The following is a 25,272-nucleotide window of genomic DNA, read 5'->3' as shown; positions in this document are numbered from 1 at the left end:
CTAATCATTAGAGAAATGCAAGTCAAAACCACAATGAGACACTATCTCACACCAGTCAGAATGGCTATCATTAAAATGTCAAAAAATAGATAATGGCAAGGTTGTGGAGAAAAAGAAATGAGTATACACTGTTGGTGGGAGTATAAATTAGTTCAACCATTTTGGAAGACAGTGTGGCAATTCCTCAAAAACCTAAAGACAGAAATGTCATTTGATCCAGCAATCCCATTACTGGGTATATATTCAAAGGAATATAAATCATTCTGTTATAAAGACACATGCATGCATGTGTTCATTGCAGCACTGTTCAAAAAGCAGAGACATGGAATCAAACTAAATGCCCATCAACGATAGAGTGGATAAAGCAAATCTGATACACATATACCATGGAATACTATGCAGCCATAAAAAGAATAAGATCATGTATTTTGCAGGGACATGGATGGAGCTGGAGACCATTTTCCTTAGCAAACTAAAGTAGGAACAGAAAACCAAATATTGCATGTTCTCACTTATAAGTGGGAGCTAAATGATAACACATGGTCACACAGAGGGGAACAACACACACCGGGGCCTATGGGAGAGTAAAAAGTGGGAGAATGGAAATCAGGAAAAATAACTAATGGGTACAAGGCTTCATATCTGAGTGATGAAATAATCTGTGCAGCAAACCCTCATGACACAGGTTTACTTATGTAACAAACTTGCACATCTATCCATGAACTTAAAAGTTAAAAAACACAAAAAATTATAACAAATTTCTTTAAAAAGATAAATGTTTGAGGTAATGTATATCCTAATTACCCTGATTAGATCATTATACATTCTATACATATATCAAAACATCACATATACAACCAAAAAAATGTACAGTTGTAATATATCAATTAAAAAATTATATAAAATTCAAAAAGGCATTTATTGATACAAAGTCAATACTTAAAAATCAATTGTATATCTATATACTAACAGTAAACAATTAGAAAATAAAATTTTATTGTGATACCAATTATGATAGTATCAAATATCAGATACCTATAAATAAATGTAACCAAAAGTGCAAGACTTCAAAACGCAAAACTATAAAACATTGTTGAGACAAATCAGGCTGTTAAGTAAATGGAAAAATCTATCATAGTCATAAATCGAAGATTCATTATTAAAATCTATGTAATTCACTAAAAGCCCATTGGAAGTGTCTGTGTCTATGCGTGTTTATGCATGTAAAAGTTGATAAGTTAATTAGAACGTTTATATAGGAGTGCAGAAGGCCAAGAAAAGCAGCAACAGAGTTTTAGATAGCAAGACTTACTGTAATGTTCTAGTAATTAAAACAATTTAGTTTACATTGCTATGGATTTGTATAGCTAGACTGATGGATCACAACAAAGAGCCTGGGAATAGACTCAATACATATTAAAAACAATATCGTAGATCAGATGAAAATTTGAACTATCAATGAATGGTCCTGGATCAATGGGTCATCCATATGGAACAAACCAAGCTGGATCTCTACCTCGCACCAAATACAGAAATAACACCCAAATAGATTAGGAAATAAAATGCACAAAGCAAAACACAGCAGATTAGTTTATGGACTCAAAGTATGTACAGTTTTTTTTTTTACAAAAAGCACCAGAAGCATTAATTATGAAGGAAAAGATAGACATATTTGAGTATTTTACAAAAAAAATACTATGCAAAACGATACCACAGAAAAATGAAAATGAATGTCAATGATTGAAAAAAAAAACAGAACAACTGCTCTCTTCAAAGCTGTCAGACAGGGACATTTAAGTCTGCAGAGGTTACTGCTGTCTTTTTGTTTGTCTGTGCCCTGCCCCCAGAGGTGGAGCCTACAGAGGCAGGCAGGCCTCCTTGAGCTGTGGTGGGCACCACCCAGTTCGAGTTTCCTGGCTGCTTTGTTTACCTAAGCGAGCCTCAGCAATGGCAGGCGCCCCTCCCCGAGCCTCGCTGCCGCCTTGCAGTTTGCTCTCAGACTGCTGTGCTAGCAATCAGCCAGACTCCGTGAGTATAGGACTCTCCTAGCCAGGTGCAGGATATAATTCTCCTGGTGCACCGTTTCCTAAGCCCATCAGAAAAGTGCAGTATTCGGGTGGGAGTGACCCGATTTTCCAGGTGCTGTCACCCCTTTCCTTGACCAGGAAAGGGAACTCCCTGACCTCTTGCACTTCCCGGGTGAGGTAATGCCTCCCGCTGCTTTGGCTCGTGCACGGCGTGCTGCACCCACTGTCCTGCGCCCACTGTCTGGCACTCCCCAGTGAGATAAACCCGGTACCTCAGATGGAAATGCAGAAATCACCCAACTTCTGCGTTGCTCATGCTGGGAGCTGTAGACCAGAGCTCTTCCTATTCGGCCATCTTGGCTACTCCAGCACAGAGCTGGAGATCTGAGAACAGGCAGACTGCCTCCTCTAGTGGGTCTCTGACCCCTGATCCCTGAGCAGCCTAACTGGGAGGCACCCCCCAGTAGGGGCAGAATGACACCTCACTCGGCCGGGTACTCCTCTGAGACAAAACTTTCAGAGGAACGATCAGACAGCAGCATTTGCAGTTCATGAAAATCCATGGTTCTGCAGACACCACTGCTGATAGCCAGGCAAACAGGGTCTGGTGTGAACCTCTAGCAACAGACCTGCAGCTGAGGGCCCTGTCTGTTAAAAGGAAAACTAACAAACAGAAAGGACATCCACACCAAAAACCCATCTGTACATCACCATCATCAAAGACCAAAAGTAGATAAAACCACAAAGATGAGGAAAAAACAGACCAGAAAAACTGGAAACTCTAAAAAGCAGAGCGCCTCTCCTCCTCCAAAGGAACGCAGTTCCTCACCAGCAACGGAACAAAGCTGGATGGAGAATGACTTGGATGAGCTGAGAGAAGAAGGCTTCACACGATCAAACTACTCCGCTACAGAAGGAAATTCAAACCAAAGGCAAAGAAGTTGAAAACTTTGAAAAAAATTTAGAAGAATGTATAACTAGAATAACCAATACAGAGAAGTGCTTAAAGGAGCTGATGGAGCTGAAAGCCAAGGCTTGAGAACTACGTGAAGAATGCAGAAGCCTCAGGAGCCGATGCGATCAACTGGAAGAAAGGGTATCAGTGATGGAAGATGAAATGAATGAAATGAAGCGAGAAGGGAAGTTTAGAGAAAAAAGAATAAAAAGAAATGAACAAAGCCTCCAAGAAATATGGGACTATGTGAAAAGACCAAATCTATGTCTGATTGGTGTACCTGAAAGTGACAGGGAGAATGGAACCAAGTTGGAAAACACTCTGCAGGATATTATCCAGGAGAACTTCCCCAATCTAGCAAGGCAGGCCAACGTTCAGATTCAGGAAATACAGAGAACGCCACAAAGATACTCCTCGAGAAGAGCAACTCCAAGACACATAATTGTCAGATTCACCAAAGTTGCAATGAAGGAAAAAATGTTAAGGGCAGCCAGAGAGAAAGGTCGGGTTACCCTCAAAGGGAAGCCCATCAGACTAAGAGCGGATCTCTCAGCAGAAACTCTACAAGCCAGAAGAGAGTGGGGGCCAATATTCAACATTCTTAAAGAAAAGAATTTTCAACCCAGAATTTCATATCCAGCCAAACTAAGCTTCATAAGTGAAGGAGAAATAAAATACTTTACAGACAAGCAAATGCTGAGAGATTTTGTCATCACCAGGCCTGCCCTAAAAGAGCTCCTGAAGGAAGCACTAAACAAGGAAAGGAAAAACCAGTACCAGCCACTGCAAAATCATGCCAAAATGTAAAGACCATCGAGACTAGGAAGAAACTGCATCAACTAATGAGCAAAATAACCAGCTAACTTCATAATGACAGGATCAAATTCACACATAACAATATTAACTTTAAATGTAAATGGACTAAATTCTCCAATTAAAAGACACAGACTGGCAAATTGGATAAAGAGTGAAGACCCATCAGTGTGCTGTATTCGGGAAACCCATCTCACGTGCAGAGACACACATAGGCTCAAAATAAAAGGATGGAGGAAGATCTACCAAGCAAATGGAAAACAAAAAAAGGCGGGGATTGCAATCCTAGTCTCTGATAAAACAGACTTTAAACCAACAAAGATCAAAAGAGACAAAGAAGGTCATTACATAATGGTAAAGGGATCAATTCAACAAGAAGAACTAACTATCCTAAATATATATGCACCCAATACAGGAGCACCCAGATTCATAAAGCAAGTCCTGAGTGACCTACAAAGAGACTTAGACTCCCACACATTAATAATGGGAGACTTTAACATCCCACTGTCAACATTAGACAGATCAACGAGACAGAAAGTTAACAAGGATACCCAGGAATTGAACTCAGCTCTGCACCAAGCAGACCTAATAGACATCTACAGAACTCTCCACCACAAATCAACAGAATATACATTTTTTTCAGCACCACATCCCACCTATTCCAAAATTGACCACATACTTGGAAGTAAAGCTCTCCTCAGCAAACGTAAAAGAACAGAGATTATAACAAACTGTCTCTCAGACCACAGTGCAATCAAACTAGAACTCAGGACTAAGAAACTCACTCAAAACCGCTCAACTACATGCAAACTGAACAACCTGCTCCTGAATGACTACTGGATACATAACGAAATGAAGGCAGAAATAAAGATGTTCTTTGAAACCAACGAGAACAAAGACACAACATACCAGAATCTCTGGGACACATTCAAAGCAGTGTGTAGAGGGAAATTTGTAGCACTGAATGTCCAGAAGAGAAAGCAGGAAAGATCCAAAATTGACGCCCTAACATCACAATTAAAAGAACAAGAAAAGCAAGAGCAAACACATTCAAAAGCTAGCAGAAGGCAAGAAATAACTAAAATCAGAGCAGAACTGAAGGAAATAGAGACAAAAAAAACCCTTCAAAAAATTAATGAATCCAGGAGCTGGTTTTTTGAAAGGATCAATAAAATTGATAGACCACTAGCAAGACTAATAAAGAAGAAAAGAGAGAAGAATCAAATAGACGCAATAAAAAATGATAAAGGGGATATCACCACCAATCCCACAGAAATACAAACTACCATCAGAGAATACTACAAACACCTCTACACAAATAAACCAGAAAATCTAAAAGAAATGGATAAATTCCTAGACACATACACTCTCCCAAGACTAAACCAGGAAGAAGTTGAATCTCTGAATAGACCAATAACAGGAGCTGAAATTGTGGCAAAAATCAATAGCTTACCAACCGAAAAGAGTCCAGGACCAGATGGATTCACAGCCGAATACTACCAGAGGTATAAGGAGGAACTGCTACCATTCCTTCTGAAACTATTCCAATCAATAGAAAAAGAGGGAATCCTCCCTAACTCATTTGATGAGGCCAGCATCATCCTGATACCAAAGCCGGGCAGAGACACAACCAAAAAAGAGAATTTTAGACCAATATCCTTGATGAACATTGATGCAAAAATCCTCAATAAAATACTGGCAAAATGAATCCAGCAGCACATCAAAAAGCTTATCTATCATGATCAAGTGGGCTTCATCCCTGGGATGCAAGGCTGGTTCAATATATGCAAATCAATAAATCTAATCCAGCATATAAACAAAACCAAAGACAAAAACCACATGATTATCTCAATAGATGCAGAAAAGGCCTTTGACAAAATTCAACAACGCTTCATGCTAAAGACTCTCAATAAATTAGGTATTGATGGGACGTATCTCAAAATAATAAGAGCTATTTATGATAAACTCACAGCCAATATCATACTGAATGGGCAAAAACTGGAAGAATTCCCTTTGAAAACCGGCACAAGACAGGGATGTCCTCTCTCACCACTCCTATTCAACATAGTGTTGGAAGTTCTGGCCAGGGCAATCAGGCAGGAGAAGGAAATAAAGGGTATTCAATTAGCAAAAGAGGAAGTCAAATTGTCCCTGTTTGCAGATGACATGATTGTATATCTAGAAAACCCCATTGTCTCAGCCCAAAATCTCCTTAAGCTGATAAGCAACTTCAGCAAAGTCTCAGGATACAAAATCAATGTACAAAAATCACAAGCATTCTTATACACCAATAACAGACAAACAGAGAGCCAAATCATGAGTGAACTCCCATTCACAATTGCTTCAAAGAGAATAAAATACCTAGGAATCCAACTTACAAGGGATGTGAAGGACCTCTTCAAGGAGAACTACAAACCACTGCTTAATGAAATAAAAGAGGATACAAAGAAATGGAAGAACATTCCATGCTCATGGGTAGGAAGAATCAATATCGTGAAAATGGCCATACTGCCCAAGGTCATTTATAGATTCAATGCCTTCCCCATCAAGCTACCAATGACTTTCTTCACAGAATTGGAAAAAACTACTTGAAAGTTCATATGGAACCAAAAAAGAGCCCGCATCGCCAAGTCAATCCTAAGCCAAAAGAACAAAGCTGGAGGCATCACACTACCTGACTTCAAACTATACTACAAGGCTACAGTAACAAAAACAGCATGGTACTGGTACCAAAACAGAGACATAGATCAATGGAACAGAACAGAGCCCTCAGAAATAACGCCGCATATCTACAACTATCTGATCTTTGACAAACCTGAGAAAAACAAGCAATGGGGAAAGGATTCCCTATTTAATAAATGGTGCTGGGAAAACTGGCTAGCCATATGTAGAAAGCTGAAACTGGATCCCTTCCTTACACCTTATACAAAAATCAATTCAAGATGGATTAAAGACTTAAACATTAGACCTAAAACCATAAAAATCCTAGAAGACAACCTAGGCATTACCATTCAGGACATAGGCATGGGCAAGGACTTCATGTCTAAAACACCAAAAGCAATGGCAACAAAAGACAAAATTGACAAACGGGATCTAATTAAACTAAAGAGCTTCTGCACAGCAAAAGAAACTACCTTCACAGTGAACAGGCAACCTACAAAATGGGAGAAAATTTTCGCAACCTACTCATCTGACAAAGGGCTAATATCCAGAATCTACAATGAACTCAAACAAATTTACAAGAAAAAAACAAACAACCCCATCAAAAAGTGGGCAAAGGATATGAACAGACACTTCTCAAAAGAAGATATTTATGCAGCCAACAGACACATGAAAAAATGCACATCATCACTGGCCATCAGAGAAATGCAAAGCAAAACCACAATGAGATACCATCTCACACCAGTTAGAATGGCTATCATTAAAAACTCAGGAAACAACAGGTGCTGGAGAGGATGTAGAGAAATAGGAACACTTTTACACTGTTGGTGGGACTGTAAACTAGTTCAACCATTGTGGAGGTCAGTGTGGCGATTCCTCAGGGATCTAGAACTAGAAATACATTTAACCCAGCCATCCCGTTACTGGGTATATACCCAAAGGACTATAAATCATGCTGCTATAAAGACACATGCACACGTAGGTTTATTGCAGCACTATTCACAACAGCAAAGACTTGGAACCAACCCAAATGTCCAACAATGATAGACTGGATTAAGAAAATGTGGCACATATACACCATGGAATACTATGCAGCCATAAAAAATGATGAGTTCATGTCCTTTGTAGGAACATGGATGAAACTAGAAATCATCATTCTCAGTAAACTATCGCAAGGACAAAAAACCAAACACCACATGTTCTCACCCATAGATGGGAATTGAACAATGAGAACACATGGACACAGGAAGGGGAACATCACACTCTGGGGACTGTTGTGGGGTAGGGGGAGTGGGGAGGGATAGCATTAGGAGATATACTTAATGCTAAATGATGAGTTAATGGGTGCAGCACACCAGCATGGCACATGTATACATATGTAACTAACCTGCACATTGTGCACATGTACCCTAAAACTTAAAGTATAATAATAAAATAAATAAATAAATAGACAATTAAATGAATATTGATGACTTTCTGAAAAACAAAAAAAGATAAAAAAATAGAGTAATCCTCACAATGGTTTAATATGCAAATTTATAAAGAACTATTATAAATCAAAATATAAAAGACCAACAATACAATAGAAAATAGGCCAAGCGTATAATCAGACAAGATATAGAAGGAGGAATATAAAGGTATGTAAATTAAGTATATGAATAGATGATTACTCCACTAGCAGTTGAGGAAATATAAATTAAGAAAATAATGAAATTTCTTATCCATCATATCAGCAAAAAAGTAAATCTAATATCAAGTATTAGCAAATCTAATATCAAGTATTGGTAATTATGAAAGAACAATGATTTTGAACACTGCTGGTAAGCATGTAAAATAGAAGAGCCTCTTTAGAGCGGTACTTGACAATAAAGATGTTTATAACCTATAACCTAGCTATTCCACTTCTATGTGTTCTCCTTAAACAAATTTTGCCCATTGTATAAGGAGACACATACAGGGTTGTTCACTGTATCACTATTCCTTTATAATAGGAAAACAAAAAAGTAACTAAAACCGCTTAATTTAAAAACTGGATAAATTGTGGTTCATTAGTACAAAATACTGTTGAGCATTTAAAATGAATGCATTAGAGTGACATTTATCAACATAGAGAAACTTCCAAAAACTATGTTTAATGAAAATGGCAAGCATTTTAACACAAAACAGTAGTATATTTGTATACTTATATATAATACAAGTATAATAAAAATACAAAATTATACATGGTAATAATAATTTCAGAAATTTGGTAACTTCTGATAGAAAGAAAGAGGTAAGGAGAGAGGATGTTAGCTATATCCGTAATGACTTATTTATCAAAATCAATAAAAGCAAGCAGGATCTGAAAGATGACAACATGTTAATATCTGCTTCATTTTATTGAGTGCTTTTACGTTATTTTATGTATATATGAAATTTCCCTAATTTAAAATTTAAAAATTTAAATAACTTTATTTCATTTGACACTTTAGTGTAAAATATGAAGTTGTAGAATAATGTAGTTTTTTCCAAATGGTTAGCAAGTTGTGCCAATATCATTTATTGAATAAGTCATTCATTTCTAATTTTAAATGCTACCATTTCCATATAATAAATTTTTATATGTTTGGGTTTATCTCTGGACTTCAATTTCTGTTCCACTGATCTGTATGTTTATCCTAATGACAGCCTCCCATAATTTCTTTTTTTTTTGAGACGGAGTCTCACTCTTTCGCCCAGGCTGGAGTGCAGTGGCGCTATTGTGGCTCACTGCAACCTCTGCCTCCCAGGTGCAAGCAATTCTCCTGCCTCAGCCTCCCGAGTAGCTGGGACTACAGTCGCATATCACCACACCCGGCTAATTTTTGTATTTTAGTAGATATGGCGTTTCTCTGTGTTGCCCAGGCTGGTCTCGAACACCTGAGCTCAGGCAATCCGCCTGCCTTGGCCTCCCAAAGTGCTGGGATTATAGGCGTGAGCCACCACGCCCGGCCCTCCCAATAATTTTGATAATTGTAGTTTCATGATATGTTTCAATTTATATTATGGCAAATCTCTAGTGAATGCTTTCCTTTTAAGATTTATTTGGTTTCAATCAAACACTCAGTGATCTTTTCTTATCTTTTATGGTTATTTTCTTTCATAATTCATTTTGGTTATGTTTCCTTACTATGTTTTAAAATTTTTTGTTATACAACATTTCCTTAAAATATTTTCATGTTTTTCCTTATTTAGTAATTTCCATATCATTCATCCTAGTTTTATATTACAAATGGTTATATTTAAACTTAAAAATGAACTTGAGTCCATAACTTAGGTATGAGTAGTTTTTATTATGAATGATGTCAGTAACTCCTTTGAGACTAACGCTTGGCACTTAACCTTCTCTGATAATACAGGTTTATAACTCAGTGGGGAAAAGCTGTTTGGAGTACGTCTGATAACATGTTCTAATCATATTGCACCATGTACAAAGGTTGGTGTGAAATGGGCAGAACTACACAGGAGTTTAGGATCAATCTGCCTTGGTGTCATGACATATCAAAGGCTATATAGATAATATGGTATGGGGCTGAGTTGGGGATAAAATCTAGATCTCTATTTGTTCAACCAGTCAGCTCCTTTACTTCGGAGCCATATTCCCAGTTTTTATATTACTTATTGGGAGTGCAGCCTGATTCCCAGCATTGTGGAAAGAAATGCTGGAGTTTCAAGCCTACTTCTTACTATGTGATTTATCATCTTTCTGAGCCTGTTATTTGTAGGGAGGAAAATCATACCCATCTGGTAGAGTTCTTAGAATCAAATATAATTGCCCAGACAATGTGTTTAGGGAACAATAAAAGACTACATATATATGTATATAATGTACATATATACATACATGAACCTATACATCTATATACATTACATCCAATTTATAGATATGTTTCCTATATATGTGTAGCTTCATGTACATATATATGAATATGTACGTGTCTATAGACACATATGTATACATAAATGTGCATGTATGTACGTAAGGATATAGAGAGACAGATCATATGTATGATTAAGCTAAGTCTCCTGCCCATGAAGAACCAAAAAGTTGCCACCTAAAGTCTTCAAAAAATGCTGAACAATCCTGGGCCTCATATATCAAAAGCATGAAGTCTGGATAATCACTATGTGAAAAACGAATCCTTATCTATTATAAGTTGATGTTGAAGAGTCACAGGGAATCAACAAAGTTTGTTAATTAGCTGCACCTGTGTCTTGTTAACTGGAATTTGTCAATCTTCACACAGATACTGCAGTCTGACAGAGATGGTAAAAAAAAAAATGGCTTGCAGATTGCACATTAGAAGATTCTTCTCCCTCACTGAAAACTTGTGAGAAGGCAGCCAAAAGAGGTAAAAGGGGAATGGAGCAAAACATTCTCATCAAGGGGAGTTTAGCATATCAAACAAGGGCATTTGCAACATGACAGAAAGAAGAAAAAGATCTTTCAGGGAGACTCTTCTCCCTACTCAAAATAAATATCCACCAAGATACAGACAAAAAAAAAGCCTCTCTTTTCCTCAATCTGACAGCATTTCCTACATGGAATTTTGTTCTAAATTTTAGCACTAATTCAAACATATTCATTTAATCATAATTTTAATATTTATTAAATAGTTATGGGTTTCCTACTCTGCTATGTGCTGAGATTATATAAATTAATAAGACTGGGCCCTTTGCCCTTAAGTGAGGAAAATAAACCTGTAAAACACAAACACACACACACACACACACACACACACGCTAAGGTAGAGTCTGTAGCCAGCCTAAGGGAAGGAGAGGTGAATTTTTGCTGAGGAATAAGGACTGGCCAGGCAGGAGAGAACACATGGAAGACATTTTAGTCAGAGGGAGCAACAAGAACAAAGGCTAAGTGGTAATTCTGGGGCTGGGTAGGGCAAGAGATCAGACTGTGTCATTAAGACATATGAGCATGTTAAAAAGTTTTAACTTTCACTGAAAGCAATATGAAGGGCCTATTGAAGGGTTTTAATTGTAGGTGTGAAAGGTTCAGATTTGTGTTTCAGAAAAAGCACGTAAGGCTGCACTGAATGACTGTTCCAGGGTTTATACTGGTCTCTGTAGAGTCAGCTGAATAAGTAAATGCTCTACTCTGAGGAAATGCATACTGTTATGGAGAAAACAAGCAAGTAAACAAGTTATTGCAAACCCAGTGTCATCAATGCAAAAATAGAAGAATATGTCAAGAACTCTTGGAGCTGTGGGTATAGTGCACAGAGGACAGTGATCACATCTGCCTGAATGGGAAGAGTACACTTTCTTTTGAGCCACTTCCCAAAAGATGATGTGTAGTTCTGAGTCAAATCACTTTGAAATTAGTACCATAGTACATTTCCCCTCCTAGTTGTGGCTATGTATGGTTTGTAAGATGACTGAGATCAGGGCAAAATCCTTCACATCTTTTGTAACTGCAAAGTAGGTACTGACAGGGCTGAAGTCAGAGTGTATGTATTAGTCTGTTTTCACACTGCTGATAAAGACATACCCAAGGCCAGGCACGGTGGCTCACGCCTATAATCCCAGCACTTTGGGAGGCCAAAGCGGGCAGATCACAAGGTCAGGAGATTGAGACCACTCTGGCTAACACAGTGAAACCCTGTCTCTACTAAAAATACAAAAAATTAGCCGGGCATGGTGGCACACGCCTGTAGTCCAAGCTACTCGGGAGGCTGAGGCAGGAGAATCACTGGAACCCAGGAGGTGGAGGTTGCAGTGAGCTGAGATCACACCACTGCACTTCAGCCTGGGCAACGGAGTGAGACTCTGTCCCAAAAAAAAAAAAAAAAAAAGAAGACATACCCAAGACTGGGTAATTTATAAAGAAAAAGAGGTTTAATGGACTCACAGTTCCACGTGGCTGGGAGGCCTCACAATCATGGTAGAAGGCAAAAGGCACATCTTACATGGCAGCAGGCAAGACAGAATGAGAGCCAAGAGAAAGGGGAAACCTCTTATAAAAACCATCAGATCTCATGAGACGTATTCACTACCACAAGAACAGCATGGGGGAAACCACCCCCATGATTCAATTATTTCCCACTGGGTCCTTCCCATAACACATGGGAATTATGAGAGCTACACTTCAAGATGAGATGTGAGTGGGGACACAGCAAAACCATATCAGTGTATATTAAATAAAATCTGATTTATTAGGCTTTCTTTAAACCTATTATTTATTAAACAGGTTCTCCTTCCTGCGTGATGGGAAAGTCAAGGATAATAAATAGAAAACCAGCCGAGTGGATGGCTTCAATACTAGGCCAACCTATAATGCACCCCATGAATGAATTTCCACCTATACTCACTTCATGTTTCCCCTGCACAGAAGTGCTACAGAGTTAATAGCACAGATGAAATAACAGGTATATACATCTGTTTTTTTTTTAATGGGCTATTCATCAGGCACAGGGGAAGAAGCTATAGGTTTTCTCAGTGCTTCTGAAATTCTCAAACAGGAATGCATAGGTTTCTAAACTCAGGCAAAACCAAAATTCCTTTCCTTTTTTTTTTTTAAACACACACACACACACACACACACACACAAATACAAGATCTCACTGTATTGCACAGGCTGGAGTGCAATAGTGTGATCATGGCTCACGCAGCTTTGAACTCCTGGGCTCAAGTGATCCTCCTGCCTCAGACTCCCAAGTAACTGGAATTATAAGTACAAGCACAGTGCTTTGCCTTCCTTTTAAAAATTTCTTCAGTACATCCCTTGAGGGGGCCTTTCTACCTGCTGCATTTCTCACACTGCTACCCACTTCTGGCTTCCATTAGGTATATACTTCTATTGGCTTTTGTTATCATTTTATAATAAAATGAGGAAGGATTTGAGTCCTAGATTACCTTGCTTAATGGTGGCACAGCCTTTTCTTGATGAGACATTTAATGGTAGTCTATTTTCTTGTAAATGCATACAAATCATATGTGCTAGACTGAAAATTGTTCAGAACTATTCTGCTTACTCTGTATCCATATTCTTTATACTATGATTTTGCTGCTCCTCCCATCAAAAGGTGACACCTTTGAATTTGGGCTGATCTGGTGATTGGTTTTGCCCAATAAAACCTGGTAAAACGATGGTACAGCAGCTTTAAGCCAAGACCTCAAGAAGCCTTGTGTAGTTCCACATTCTTTTTGAAATCCTACTATCAGCATTTGATCAAATCTAGGGTAGGGTGACAGTGGATGAGACTACATTGACTAAAGCCCAATGATTCCAACTGAATCCATCTTAGACCAACATATAGACGGTTGACTTCCAAATATATGAGAGCACCCAGACAAGATCAGCAGATTAATCTACAGTTGATCACTAATACAGAAAAACCATCCGGTTGGCCCATGGACTTACGAGCATTAATAAATGTTTCCTGTCTTAAGCCACTGGTTTTTGGTGCTTTTGTTATTGAAAGAAATCAAAATATTTTATCCAAAAATATATTTATTTGACATATTTTGAGATGGCTGTTCAAAGAGCCAACAAATAGAAATAACCCTGTAAAGCTGTATTTTGTGTGGGAAATCTGTGTCTGTAGAGAATTTGAATTGATAAAACCAGGCCTTTCCTTGCCCAGATCCAGAAAAGATTAACTGAGAGTCTGACACTTTTAAAGGTCTGATAATAACATTTACTATCTATTCTCTCTGAAGGCTACTACCTGTGAGGTTTCATTTACATAAAAGACCATGTTGTTAGTCAAGTCCCCTCTTCTTTCTCTCCCATAAGCTGTGTTGCCACCATGTCCTGATTTACCACCATAACCTGTTTTGGCCATGCTCTGAGCTCCCATTCTTCCTATAAGCTCAAGGTGGTATATAAGGTTCTGCATCCCATTGGGGGTTAGGGTAATCCTTTTGTGATTTTTCCTCTATGTACATGTTAATAAATTTATAATCCTTTTCTCTGATTAATCTGCCTTTTGTGAGTTGATTTTTCAAAGAAGCTTTAGAGAGTGAAGGGGAAGTTTTCCTTTAATCCCTACAATTTTGGCACTGTGAGCAGAATACCAAAACGCCACTCTTCTTGAACCTGCAGTTAAGGGAACCTAGGACCTCATAAACTGATGAAAAAATATGAATTTCTTAACAGCTAGGCTCCAACCTCTCTCTGTGCAATCTGGTCAAGCAGATGGTAAAAATCACTGTTTGTCTCTTTTTCCTCTGCAAAATTTTGATTAACGGGAGAAAAGGATTTCTGTGACTAGTCTTGGGGATAGTGACTCTGGTGTACTTTTTGGTGCTTTCTGGCATGAATATTCATATTGTTTGGTCTCTCTTCTCCCAGAAATAGTTCTTCCTTGTCCTTGTTTTTCTGTGCTATTCTGTCATAAAGAGGGGTAGTGAGTGAGATTCCCTCTCATCTTGTTTTATGTCCTTGAGAGCTTCCTTGTGACCAAGTAGGAGCTCTCTCTCTTGGTTTCCACCATCTGGGGGACATGATTTTCAGGTCATGTCAGGTGGCCAGTCTCAAATTGGCTGGGTACCCAAACACACTGTTTATTCCAAGCATGTTAAGCTCTCAGGGGGATATATATTTTTTTCTCAACCTTTGTTGTTTGGTTAGTTCTGGGAAAGTCTAATCCTAGGAGGCTCTACATGGTGTTACAACTTAACAGGTCTGTCACTGGTGGCTCCTCACAAATTCATGGGTTACATAAACACCAACCTCAACTGTCTGTGACAAGATCCTTTTGCCTACTCCTGGGAGTAAAATTTTTTGTGGGGTGGGGGATCTTTAGGATTTGCCTCTTCTATTCCCTCTCTAGAAAACACCTATTTTTCTAAACCTAGAAAATTACATCCTGGGCTTTCCATAATGAAGTTATTAAACTGAGTCACTACTGGAATAAGTACATCATTGGGAATTCTAATTATCAATGGCAAAAAGATAGGTCCTTTAAATTTGACTCCTGAATTTTAAAAAAGGAGAGATTTCTTATTCCAAACAATTGATGAGAATATCAAACTAAAATAAAAACATAATAGTGCCATGATTAGTCTTAAAATTCTCTTTACAAAATTAAAGAACAAAAATCTAAACTAAAATAAAGTTAAAGTCCTTTGAAAGCTCAAACTGCCAGCTGTGGGTTTCCTATGGGATTCGCAATGAAGGCTACTCCACCTTGTAGTCTAGTAGTTAAAATTCCACACTTTCACTGCCATGGCCTAGGTTCAATTCTTAGTCAGAGAACTAGTCTCTTTCAGTTGATATTTATGTAACTTTTTATTTTTGAAGGTAACTATTTATTAATCCTGTCCTTCCATGAGCAGCTTTTGATTTCTTATATTCTTCCATCTATGGGGACATATGGGACTTTTGGGACTTTGTGTATAGATGGTCAGTTAAGAAGCTGAGACCCCAGAAAATATGGCCAGACAGATGTGGGTTGTACACCACTTGCACATAAAACTTTCCTTTCTGTAAACTCTCTTTGGGGTGGTTCTAGATCTTATGAGGTAGAAGGGTACTTTCGATTTAAAAAAAAAATTCAAAAGCCAGAAATTTCAGCTGTTTGTCCTGGCTAAAATCTGATAATAAGATTTCAAAGCATTGTGTTTTCTCTAAGAGCTCCATAGTTCAAAGTCAACTCAATTAAAAGACAGCACACACACACACACACACACACACACACACGCACACACACGTACATATACATATCTAAAGTACTTTTGACGTTCTCTCTTTTCCGATTCTGTTTTTAGATTTCTTAGTTGACTAAAACCCTTTTTAAATTATGTATTTGGTCTGTCTGTTCACTTCCTTTCTTACAAAATATTCTACCATTTACTTTTATTCCTCCCTACCCCTCCTTCTTCTCCATCTTTGGTACTACATAAAAAATCTAACAGAGATGTCCAATGACTCAGACGTCTTAACGTAGAAAAAGTACCCCTTCACCCCATTTGTGGGGCCTTCTATTTTCCTTCTAGTTTCAAGAGTCATGGAAAGGATACTCTCAGGTCTAAAACTCTGCTGTCTTTTATAATACATTATTTCATCTCTTTGGCTCTTGAGGGTACCAAAAGTTACTTCACGCTGTGACAGAAAACTTGGCCTTTGTGTGTACAATGGATGTCAGGTCACTGGTGAGAACTACAGTTTTGGAAGTGGCTGGCAGTGGTACAATGAATGTTATTTGTTACATTGTCACACTAATGTTATTACTACAGGAGGCCACTAATTTCTTTGTGCACTTAGTTTTAAAAACATGCAGTTTAAATACTTAGAAAACTGTCTTTATAACGGAGTAAAATATAAAACTGTTGTGTAGCCCAGTCCCATGGTGTTTCCCTCTTTTTGGAGACCCATGATTCAGTGTAAAAATAAAATCCTTGATTTTAAAAAATCTAAATTCTCTGCCTCCTAGCTGTGTCTACTTTTCATCTATCTAAATTATTAGGCTCTAAACATGACAAATGCTAATAATTTAAATTATTGGGCCATGTTCCTTAATGGGCTCCACCCTGAGCACAGTGGTCCAATTAAAAAACAAAGACTAAATTAAAAATTACTTATCTAAATAAAATTAGTCTTCTTATAAAATCCAGTGGTAAATTCCTATGATTTTATGTTACCTTGACAAATGTTTTTAATCTTCTTCTGTCTAACACACCTAAAATTTTTATTTAAAAAGTTAAAATTGTCTCTGTACTTTACACATATATTTACTACCCTGTTTTCTCTAAATCTCAGTAAGGGGCTTTGGCCATGTGTGACAGATAAACATTAACATTTCCCATTTAAAAAGACACAATTTAAATCCAGCTATCCTTTTATATTAGTGACTTATACCAATCTCATAACTAAAATTTTAAAATAAAAACTGGAAAGTCTTTATGTCTATATACACACGTGTATATGTCTGTTTATATACTGTCTATCTGATACCATTGACTTATAAATAAATACTCATTAATTAACCAGCCTAATACTTGTCAAGTTCATATAATTTTAATAATCTATAGTAAATAATTTTAAAAATTGTTAGTAAAATAAAATACATCTTAAGAATTTAGTTTACACATTTTTCCTGGGTATATTAGTCAGACGAGTTTATACTGTCTCTACTAGATGTTTTAAAGTTATAAATGTGTTACTTCCATAATATTTTCAAATACTTAATTTGTCTGTGAGCTTATGTCTTCAAATGTGAGCCTTTAAATCCTAAGGTCTAGAGAAGTGGCTATGGCAAGGCTGGGGACACTCCTGGGCAGTATTCTCACAGGCCCAGAGCAGTGCCTCCTGGAAAAAGTTAGATCCACCAGACATTGTCTTTATTACTCTAACTTTGGTCATTGGCTCTAAATCTGGCACATGATTAAAATTACCCACTTCCTAGATTTTTCACCAAAAAATAAGGGTTACTGAGAGTTAACATTATAAGTAATATACATAATAATTAAAACTACTAAATATAAAATAGTCTATATACAAAGTATATTAAAAATAAAAACATTTTTATAAAAGAATATAAACGTGGTTTTTGTTAAAAAATAACTTTGTCTAGTTTATAAATTTTTATGTTACTTTCAATAAAAAATAAAACTAAATATAAAAAATTTAAAAATTATAAGAGGTTATACAAGAGTTTATCAAAATCTCTTGTGTATATTCAAAACTCATTAAAATTAAATTTGTTTATAAGATTTTATTAAAATTAAATTTAATATTAATAATATAATATGAAGGAAAAATCTAATTTTCTATTTTAAGTAACATTTTCATACAATATTAAAAAGATTTTTGTTTACTTTTTATTTTATTTTTATTTTTTGAGATGGAGTCTCTCTCTGTCACTCAGGCTGGAGTGCAGTGGTACAATCTTGGCTCACTGCAAGCTCCACCTCCCAGTTCACACCATTCTCCTACCTCAGCCTCCTGAGTAGCTGGGACCACAGGCACGTGCCACCACGCCCTGATGATTTTTTGTTTTGTATTTTTTTAGTAGAGACAGGGTTTCACCGTGTTAGCCAGGATGGTCTCTATCTTCTGACCTCGTGATCTGCCTGCCTTGGCCTCCCAAAGTGCTGGGATTACAGGCATGAGCCACCATGCCCAGCTGATTTTTGTTTACTTTTAAATAAATGCCCAAAAAAGAGAGAAGAGAGACAGATTTAGTTTGCCTCATGCTGTCTTTACTAGGTCTTTTGATTATTTGGGAAACAGCCTCTTCTCTATTAATAAAGTTGTTGCTGTTTAAAATGTCTGAATTATCACTTTGGCTAAATGAATATTTTACAGTGACCTGTGCTCCTATTTTGATATCAACTGTTTTAAACCTTTGATATTTGACATACTTCTCACAGTCATATTTCAAATTCTAAATTCAGTCTTTAGACCTGAAATTAACTTTTCATATATTAAGGCCCAAGAGAGATATATTGGAATTATATAGTATGTTATAATCATATAAAAAATTGTCAAATAAAAAATGATATTTAACTTTTTTTGAGTTGTACTTGTAAAAATGTATTATCAATATGTGTTCTAAAATTGTATGAGATTACTAACATACTGATGTGTTTTGGTATATGTTAACAGTAACAATTATGATTATTATGTCAAATTGTATGCCATAGAAATAACAAAATCTCATTGTCAATTGTTATGATTATTCTAAGACTTTTTAAATCCACAGACAAATTATTGTTTTACTTTGATTCTTCCTAAAAAGTAATTTATAATCAGGTACAGTACAAAATTTGCTTATTTTTCAAAGAAATTCATAATATGGACCTTGACAAGTACTCTTAAATACATGCTTCTGATAACTTTAGAAATCATACTATTGGAGTAGGTAAAAAATTCCAGGACTCTAATTAAAAAGCTAATACATTCATGACTATTGCTAGCTCAACATCAAGCAGAACAAGAGTTAATTCATGGGGCTAAACTGATAAAGGACTCAAATGATTTTTATAACGTTTTAATTTAAAACATTGCTGATTCCTTTTATGTTTTGTTTTCCAGCATTAAGAAAACTTTTTTGAACTATTTAGAGCTTGTAATAATTGGGTAAAGTATATATTTGTGAACAAAATTAAAACATTTATCTTTCTCACATAATTTCTCCAGAATTTAAAAATTATTTGTGAGTATTCTTAATTAATGACAGCACAGTTATTTACATTCATTCCATAAGAATCTGTTTTCTTTTGTCACAGGACATAATTAATGACACTAGTTATTTTACCAAGACTTTGACTGGAATGATATATTTTCAGATATGGCTAAACTACTCTGAGAAGTTGAGATTAACTTCACAGAGCTAATAAAAAGCTCTTGAAAAAGAGTGGCCTGATGCCTTATCTACATGGTTTCTTTATAAGGTTCTAGACCTGTGGAAAATAAAATATATCACTTTCTGACAGGCCCATGCACCCCAAGACTTTGGGGCCTCAAAAAGAGAGAAGTTCACCAGTTTGTACAGGTATTACAGGCACACTCTGATGACAAATCCTTGGCTTGGTTTCTTAGCCTCAAGGCTTTTAAATGTCTAATCTGAGATTCCTTATTAAAAAGTTCCAACAAAGTCAACTTTAAAAGAGCCTATATGGACAATCACTATTGTTACTACACTTTATGCAAATAGTCATGCCAAGAATAATAAGGCTAAAACTTACTTTTAATTTCATAACTAAATTAGTCCCATTATAATTTAACCTTAGTAAAAATGGGAACTAGAGAGAGAAAAAATGTTTCAGAAAAAACCTATAGTATACCTGTTATTACATTCTAGCCTTGCCCATAGTTTTTGAGTTTTTACTGTTTTCCTATAATTTACACTGTATCCTAAATTCTTTCTTGACTACAAGTCTCCAATTTTTTTCAAGTTATTCTCTGATTTTTCTCAATTAAAATCACTAAAAATTAAAATTACTTTTCTTAAAGCCCTATAAACTAAAGTTAAACAACTTGATATAAACTTTGGGGAAAATCACCACAATAACATATATTACCAGTCATTATACCTGCTGATGTGTAAACTACTCCGGAAAGCTCACTTGAACATCTCGGTCAAACTATAACCCAGAAAAATCTGTTAGATTGCCACTGCAATCTGAAGATATTTCAAAGTCAAATGTGGTCTGTAGACTACTCCAGACATTAACCTTCACTTTCTTTTGTTTCCATAGAAATGCCTCTTATTATAGATATTCTCCTACATTATATATATACATATATATATACACACACACACACACACACATATACATATGACTAGCTCATCTACAAGATCACCTCCTAGAAGGAGATCAATTATTTAACCAAACTAATCTATTATCATGACTAAGAGACTGATTTAAAAAGCCATGAGATGACATATTTAAATTTACTCTTTTCTGCTTATTCCAGTTTGTTTTCTCCCGCTCCTTTGCCTATCTGTACCTAACAATCTCTAACCCAAAACTCTCCAAAACTATCAACTTGACTTTAAACTGTGAAACTTTTCAAAGTTTCAAAGTAGAGACTCAAGGATATCAAAATATTTTATCCCAAAATATATTTGGCATATTTTGAGATGGCTGTTCAGAGACCGAACAAATAGAAATGACCCTATAAAGCTGTCTTTTGTATAGGAAATTTGTGTCTGTAGACAATCTGCATTGATAGAGCCAGGCCTTCCCTTGCCCAGATCTAGAAACATTAACTGAGAGTCTGACACCTTTAAAGGTCTGATAGAAACACGTACCATCTATTCTCTCTGAGAGCTACTACCTATGAGGTTTCATTTACATAAAAGACCATCTTTGCTAGTCAAGCCTCTTCTTTCCCTCCCATAGCCTGTCTTGCCACCATGACCGGATTTACCACCATAATCTGCTCTGGTCATGCACTGAGCCCCCATTCTTCCTAAAACCTCAAGGTGGTTTATAAGGTTCTGCACCCCACTGGGGGTTGGGGTAATCATTCTCTGATTTTTCCCCATGTGCACATTAATAAATTTGTATGTCTTTTATTAATCTGCCTTTTGTGTGTTGATTTTTCAGCTAAACTTCAGGGGGCAAAGAATAAGTTCTCCCTTGGTCCCTACATTATTTAGCAATAGCCAAAGGATATACTATTTAATGTTTCAGTAATCAAACCATGCAGAAAAAAAAGACTAAAAGAAAGAAAAACTGAAAAAGGGAAAGAAAATAAGAGAATAAAAAGTAAAGAGTCATTTACTTTCCATTGTAGTTTATAGTCCCAATACACTAGAATATTCAGTATTAAACTGATTTTGATATTCTTCACTATCTTCATAATTATTTAACATAAGCTTATCCTTGCTCACATATTAAATCTAGCTATTTTAATGTACCATTTGAATTTGATCATACTAACATATATTTTTTGATCAATTGTTATCCTTTAAATTTCAATCTCCCACATTTGTTAATGAGGAAAAGAGCATTTCCTGTCCTTGAGAATTTTGCAGTTTGGCTGGGTTCATGGGGTGTGACATGATATGTTACAAATCAACTTCAGTTTCTTTTCTTGATTTATTTGTTAAATGAAGAATTTGGACAAACAAAGTCTTAGGAGGCATAAACCTGAGTTCAAAACTTGTCTCTACCACTCACTATCTTTGCAAACTTTAGTATGTTATTTTACCTTAGTTGATCCATCCATAAAATCAAAATAATAATACTTTACTGGTTGGAAAGCTAAATATTCCACTAGATAGCTAAAGAAAATACTCTTCTTAGGTTTTTTTCAGCTCCAAAAAATATGCTTCTTTCAATCTATTTAGAAGTGGAAAAATTGAAGATCAGAGACAGCAAGTAATTTTCCTAAGGTCAAATAAGTTGGCATAGCTGAAAAAAAAAAAGACGGGTGTTCTTTTTCCCAGCCCAACTGTCCTCCCACTCCAACTTGCCCCATACCCTGACCAAAGATAGGCATTTTCCCATATTGTTTTCTCTGTTTGTTTCCAGAATCCACTGAATGGTGTTCAATAAAGCAAGCACTGCTTTTTAGTACAAGTCAACCTTTTTCTAATTGATTTTTTGTTCTATTTTGTTCTGTTTCGTTCTAAGTACTTATTATATCCCAGGCACTTTACCTACAAAATCTCATTTAACAATCATAACAACATGGCAAGAAAAGTATTCATATTTCCATTTTACAGAAGAGGAAACTGAAGCTCTCACAGAAATTAACCATGAGAAGTTGCCCAAGGGCACAATACTGACAATGTGGTAGAAGCAGCATCCAAAGTCACGTTTATTTGACTCTAAAGCTGTAGCTCTATATAACAAACCACTCTGTGTCCCTCTTTTTTTTTCATTTTGAAAATTATTCTCTAAACAAAAAAGTAGAAAATTTATCTCCTCTCCTTTGGAATCACGTCCCAGGTTAAAAGGAAATACTAAAACAGCCATGCTTTCAATTTGCTTCTCAGGACAGATGAATTTTTTTTATTAAAAGCTTTGGGGATAACAAACAGGGCAGTAAATCTAAGAGAGAGAGAGAGCAGCACTTGTTCATAAGAAACCTTTCCCTTTCTCAAGGCACCTGGGAATTATAGGACGACTGATCTACTGCACAGCTGTATGGTACTGCTTTTTAGGGCAGAGATCAAGTCATCAGGTACTGTCAGACCAGATGCTTGAAGCTATCTGCCTGCAGGAGGTAAACCAACCATATTCTTTCATCCAGTTTTCCTGAAGCTAATGGCAAATATTTATGAGCTATTAATAAGGTAGAGGTCCAGGTTCAGTCTCAGTCTCAGTCAATATCCAGGCTATAACCAGGCCCATATTGAATTTTGTTGCTGGCGTGAGGGATAGAGCCAAGATAAGAGCCAAGATTCCTTCTTCAGATGGACTGAAGAAGGAATCAGTCACTCCACAACCAGAGGACAATAAAAATAAATATATAAATAAGTACCTTTTTACATTAAAAACCAAAATATTTATAATTTGCAACATCAAATAAGCATGTTTAGTAAAGCTGATGTAACATTATCCTAATTGTATTTACACCATTATCCTGCTATGTTTAGCTGAGACATTTTTCATCACTAATGCAATGCTCAAGTTGAACTTTTATAAATGTCAGATTATTAGAATCCACATTCATGAAGCTTCACCGTACAGCACTTTTCCGAAGCTGAGAATTGGAATAGATCAATTTTAAATGAAAAAAAGAGAGAGTATATTGTGGATTGCAAACAGCTGATAAAATATTTTCTTATTAAAGGCTGCTCTCTCCAATGAATTTTAGAGAACACTGAGATCTCCCCTTTGCTTAAAGATAATCACGTTTTTCTCAGAGTGGTTCACCTAGGGTTTTACCTTGGGCATGAATTTTTCATGACTGATTGATTGAAAAGACAATGCCAACAGAGAATAATATAAGTGTGGGGACCTGTCTTACAAGGTAGAGTTAAATTACTCCAAGGATTAGGATGACAAAGCCAGGTGCTGTCTTCAACTCAGCAAGTAAATTAACAATTACAAATCTGTTGAAAAATGAGAAAAATCAATTAGAAAAAGGTTGACTTGTACTAAAAAGCAGTGTTTGCTTTATTGAACACCTTTCAGTGGATTTTGGAAACAAACAGAGAAAGCAATATGGGAAAATGCCTGTCTTTGGGCATGGTATGGGGCAAGTTGAAGTTGGGGGACAGTTGGGCTGGGAAAAAGAAGACCCGTCTTTTTTTTTTCAGCTATGCCACCAACTTATTTGACCTTAGGAAAATTACTTGCTGTCTCTGGTCTTCAATTTTCCCACTTCTAAAATGAAGATAAATGACTAATTCCAAACCTGCTAAAACCATTTTTTGAAAAAATTATGTCACTGAGAAAATTATGGCAATGGGGGAGATCTGATCTAGCCAACTCCTATCTTGCCTTTAGCCTTTAAGCTGCCCTTAATTATTCCTGGGCTTAAGCCAAACTAACCCTGGGGGACATTTAGTTTAGTAAATAGTTGAAATGATGATATTTCATCCCCAGAACTCAACTGCCTTTGCAAAGCCAATGAGAAACCACCATGCTAGGAGGATAGCGAAGTCTGAATGCTGCTAAAGCATAACTATAATAGATTTCCAGCCATAATTTCAGAGGTCACAAGATATGTAACTTCCCCAATTACTCCTGCAGATAACATTACTATTGTAGAACCTAAGATTGGCCTTTTGAGATATCTTTTCAGGATTTTTTTGCATGTCTGACACCAATGGCTCCACTTGGACCTGCCAGCTACTACTGTGGCCCCACCCAGAAGGGACTCAGCACGCAGAAGGACCATTTCCCACACCCGTATGATTGCATCCCCAACCAGTTCGCAGCAAGAACCCATTGCCTAGCCACCCTCACCACTTACCCCAAACTACTTTTGAAAAACCCCAGCCCCCATGTTCTCTGAGAGATTGATTTGAGTATTAACCCCATCTCCTAAATGTTGTGGCCATTTTTGTGTCAGTTAAACTCTTTCTTTACTGCAATGCCATGGTCTCTGTGAATTGATTTTGTTTGTGCAGCAAGCAAGAAGAGCCCATCACTCACTGCCTAAGGAGGGCAGTGAGTGAATGTCAGTTATGGGGCTACAGTCAAATACACATTCTAGAGAATGGGTCCCACTAGAAATAAACCAGAGGACTGAGTGCCAGGAGTTTAACAGACAAAAGTCTTTAGGAAGAAGGAAAGGAGAGGATTCTAAAAAGTTCAACTCCAAATGTCAAGTTCAAGGGCCAGAGGTAGATATTAAGGTCCAGAGCAACGAATTAAGGAGTATAGACAAAGTAACACAGTTAATTGAGGTCAAGGTGAAAAAGGCAG

General features: G+C 36.6%; 1 protein-coding gene and 1 long non-coding RNA gene across 9 annotated transcripts in view; one reads left to right on the top strand and one right to left on the bottom strand.

Annotated features, from left to right (window-relative positions):
- LOC101147269 (AGBL carboxypeptidase 4) overlaps positions 1 to 25,272 on the bottom strand; it is a 1,515,476-nt gene that overhangs the window by 739,489 nt on the left and 750,715 nt on the right. Inside the window, exon 1 of one of the 8 annotated variants that reach the window (XM_063698921.1) lies at positions 2,300 to 2,427. The exons of 6 other annotated variants lie outside the window; for them this stretch is intronic. The gene's annotated coding sequence lies outside the window, so the exon portion shown is untranslated. Of the gene's footprint in view, positions 1 to 2,299; positions 2,428 to 25,272 lie in introns of those variants that run through there. One more of the 8 variants, XM_063698918.1, reaches the window with a different exon arrangement.
- Positions 1,987 to 13,878, top strand: LOC129524053 (uncharacterized). The gene is made up of 4 exons (XR_008667701.1): positions 1,987 to 2,053; positions 10,722 to 10,826; positions 12,680 to 12,857; positions 13,654 to 13,878. It is a non-coding gene; the product is annotated as an uncharacterized lncRNA (long non-coding RNA).

The sequence above is a fragment of the Gorilla gorilla genome, chromosome 1 (genome assembly GCF_029281585.2).
Source record: "Gorilla gorilla gorilla isolate KB3781 chromosome 1, NHGRI_mGorGor1-v2.1_pri, whole genome shotgun sequence".
Classification (NCBI taxonomy): domain Eukaryota; kingdom Metazoa; phylum Chordata; class Mammalia; order Primates; family Hominidae; genus Gorilla; species Gorilla gorilla.
This window is presented reverse-complemented; position numbering and strand designations above follow the sequence as displayed.